General features: G+C 32.9%; 1 long non-coding RNA gene across 1 annotated transcript; it reads left to right on the top strand.

The window, feature by feature from the left end:
• The first annotated feature begins 1,578 nt into the window (after positions 1–1,578).
• LOC149910007 (uncharacterized) lies at positions 1,579–3,078 on the top strand. The gene is made up of 3 exons (XR_016458421.1): positions 1,579–2,150; positions 2,277–2,338; positions 2,414–3,078. It is a non-coding gene; the product is annotated as an uncharacterized LOC149910007 (long non-coding RNA).
• The last annotated feature ends 982 nt before the right edge of the window (positions 3,079–4,060 follow it).

Consider the following 4,060-nt stretch of genomic DNA (forward strand, 5'->3'; position numbering starts at 1 on the left):
AGTTCCCGAGATAAGCGCGTTCAATCAAACAAACTCTTCAGGTTTTTAATATTAGTATAAAATATAATCTATATTTTCACGAATTTTGATACTCCCAACACAGGTCAGTTAGAATTGCAAGTGCGTCAAAATTAATTACCCCAAACAGATTCCAAGATCAGGTCACCATCGATCATCTATTCCCTGAAGTCACCCAACACATGTAGGCTTTTAGTAATCTGATAGCTTCGATAGGTCTCTGGGAGACCTGTTGAGGTACTCTGTATAATTAATTGACTTAATTGAAACCTGCGGTGATCTTGGGCTCTTTGGTGTATCATGCAAATAGTGTGCGTTTATTATTTATAGTTGAAATGCTAATGGATCTTGATGATATTAGTTGTTGAATGCGTTAAAGGTCGATTTGTTATGTTTAAGCTCTGCTATATGCCCGGCTTTAAGGTGCTCATTTCTTTCATTGGTATTTGCATTTATAACACTAATCTATATCTATAAGTATAATCCTGGAAATCTTATGTGGTCGGTAATAACGCAGGCCTTTGCCAGAAGGCACACTGAGTTGAGAGATATACTTTAGCGATGAAAACAACACAGCCAAAAAATAATAGAAAAACCATTCTCACCCAGTTAAAAAGGCTAAATAAATAAATAAAATAACGCAGGCAAAGCCACGGGAAGATAGTTTGTAATATTATACCTGCAGAGAAACGTAGTCATTAGAGCAAGAAGGTCGAATTTCGACCACAATCTTCGTTTGTATACTTACCAAGTTTATCCTGAAGCATACTCGGAAGAGCTTAAGACACGCTCGAGTTACATTTCCTCCGCTAGGATGACTACATCCATACAACGTTATGTTGTTTTGTCTCGTCAGAATTTGCTGTATTATTACCTAAAATCTACATAATTATTATACAATTCACTTAAATGCCTTAAATAATGTTCTGTTGTAACTAGTCTTAGCTAGAAGAAATACTTGGACCATTTTATATTTAAAGCAATGTCCTTAAATCGAAGAAGCTACCTTCAAAAACAGTCTATTCGTCATTGAATATTGGAGTGTTGCTGATAAATTTCTGGCAGAGCAACTATACACACACATAATATAATAAGTCAGAATACAGCTAGTATTATATTATCCAAAACAACACACGTCGAACAAGAACAACACAAAAGTTCCTACAAATAAATCCACACATTAACGCGCGTGACGCCGCGGCTTAACCTAGTATAGTAAAGCAACAATATCTCGGCGACAATGGCATCCAAATGAGCTCGCCACTTCGGGGAAGTATTTTTTCCTCTTCTATTTGTGATACGAGTACGCACTGCGCGGAATTATATTTTTTTGAGAATTTTCTAGAATAATATCTATGTATTGCTATTATTTACTCCATATTTGCTTGTACCACATTTGTACCATCACGTTTTAAAAATTTACCTAACACATCACATAAAAATTGTTATTAACGTGAGGAAAATAATATGAAAAGTGAAAAGAAAAATGGAATTTAAGCTTCTGTAAGTCCTCTTCGTATATCCTTTGAAACTATTGCAGCATTATGTCAAACCTTAAGGTGATGAATGAATTTTTCTAACATTTACGGCCCTTTTTAAACCTTCGTAATTTTTATATTATTAAAGTTGTCGTGATGAAAATTCTTGACAAGAAAGTTCAATAGTAACACAATACGTCTACCGTTTTAGAAACATGATTCCATGATATTTTCTCGATAGAAAAAAAATACAAAGTTCTCATTGTTATTTTTTTATAATCTCTGGCATCTTCAAAATAACAAACGTAAAGTTACGACTTTTTGGATATTAACTATAAAATATACAACCTATACGTCTACCGAGTTAGAATTTTGAAATATGCGATGGTTTTGAAATAAACAAGAAATACTTGAAATTAGCGCGCGACCAGCCAATATAGCGAGAGCCGCCCTGTACCTTCCTACCCCGATCGCTGCACGAGTCATTCCCGCTACGGCCGTCACACGGGGAACTTGTGTCGCTCGCGCAATCGTAACAAAGGGTGACAACACGATAAGACAAAATGAGACAAATGGGGACAATAAAGAAAATAAGAAGAAGAAACATAAAGGTTGGAGGAAAAAGAATGCTTACAATTGGAACAAATTAATGAAGTAAGTTGGTTTTATTTTAAATTTGATGATAATTGTATTATAGACGATGTTTGATATGTACCCCTGTTTTAACTACATAACGAATGTGTAAGATTTTTTCATTTATAGCATAGATAATCTTTTCAGAAATCCGGAATCCAGAAGGAAAATAAACCCACTGATTGTTCACAATGTGAACCCACTCCTTCGTAAGTACCTTTATTCAGTCAAAAATGTATGTTATCAACGCTCTACTTTTTTTTATCGCATGATTCCATTTTTAGCAAAAAGCAACAAAGTGCAAAGAAATAAAAAATCATGGTGAACTTAGTGGAAGTATGGTGGATGTAATATGGAACAGGAGCTCATTGGAGTAGTATTGTATTTAAAAAAAATACGAAAAAATTTCAAGAATTACATTTCTTAGTAGGTGGTAGATAAGTATGTTGTATAAAGAATTTGATGTTGATATTTATTTCATTTATACTTACTACACCTGTGCGGGAAATTGCTTAGTACTAAAACAGGTTTATATTCATATTTACATAGTAATGTGAGTTTTCATTTCGAAAAAATTTGTGTAAGTATATTAAATTGAGTTCCTGGGTGATCTGGAAACACAATTGGGCCCGGAAGATGGCGCTGCAGTCACTCCTCCTAATCACATGAACCGATTTGGATGAATATTTGTGTGCACATTTCATTATTGTGGGATGATTGGTTGATTCGTTTTCACATTAGCTAATATTATGTATTTTTGTTGTAAACTTAATTTAATGTTTATAATACATTATTATTGGTATAAATAAGCCAGTGTTCGTCTCACATTGCTGTACCTGCCTAACTACCCTACCAGGGCCTAACTTTGTTCTGGCTATTTTATTTTGATTATTTGTAATGAATAATTACAATTATAATAGAGTGCAAAAAATAAATACATGCGTCAATATATTTTGTGTTTTTTTTTAAACAATTTTTTTATTTAAAAAAATATCATTCCGACCGCACCTATTATAACCTGTATTATTTTGTAATAAAGTAAACATTACTAAATAATAATAATTATTAATAATGTCTAAGAAGTTGTTAAAAAGAAGATTATTTGTTTATAAGCAAGAAAATAAAACCAATAAATCAACAATTAAATAAATGTATAACAATATTATAACTGTATGACGACTCCATACATGTTTGTCCCGAGTCGGCCAGCGGCAGCGCGGCGAGTTTGCAAGAATGACTTCGCGCACACCCGCGTTCGCGATAGCGAGCTATTAGACTCCGCCCGCCAAGCAGTGGATTTTTTTTTGTGTATCGTCTTAAACAGCGTCGCTATTTTTTTCTTATTCAAAATAATAGATTATTAACAATAAGAAAAGATTTTAAAACCTTGAACCTTTACCAAAACCCAGTTGATCAAATGTAGTTTTATTTTAACATTATTTGATTATTTTGCCGTCAAAATTGGATTTATGTATTATGTATATGTATACTTTTTACCTAATCTGCAGCTAGCTGCAGACTGTGTGTCTTTGATTTAATGTTATATTAATTGTTAGTGGTGGTTGCCTATAATTGTGACAGCACTATGTCTACGATTGTTATTACTTTAATGCTTTTATCTATGTATCAGTGTATGTCATGTTGGTGATCCTTAATGAAATAAATAAATAAATAAAGAATAATACGTAGGACTTCGATTTAATCCATTTGAATGTCAGTAAAATCATATCTATTAAGTATAAAGATGTTACAGAGACTCTTTGGGATTTAACTGTGTTACAAAATCAACAGTATCTAACAAAACAAACATTATAACGAAAACCGATATTTTTAATTTCATCAAACAAGCACAGTGTGTACACACCCATTGTATTCTCTGATCTTGTTATCTGTCTGTTAGTTTACTCTTATCGTCTCGTAATCTCGTTGCT

Source organism: Colias eurytheme, chromosome 3, assembly GCF_061535395.1.
Source record: "Colias eurytheme isolate Ceu_HAF_F1 chromosome 3, ilColEury1 Martin Lab GWU primary, whole genome shotgun sequence".
NCBI classification, from domain to species: Eukaryota; Metazoa; Arthropoda; class Insecta; order Lepidoptera; family Pieridae; genus Colias; species Colias eurytheme.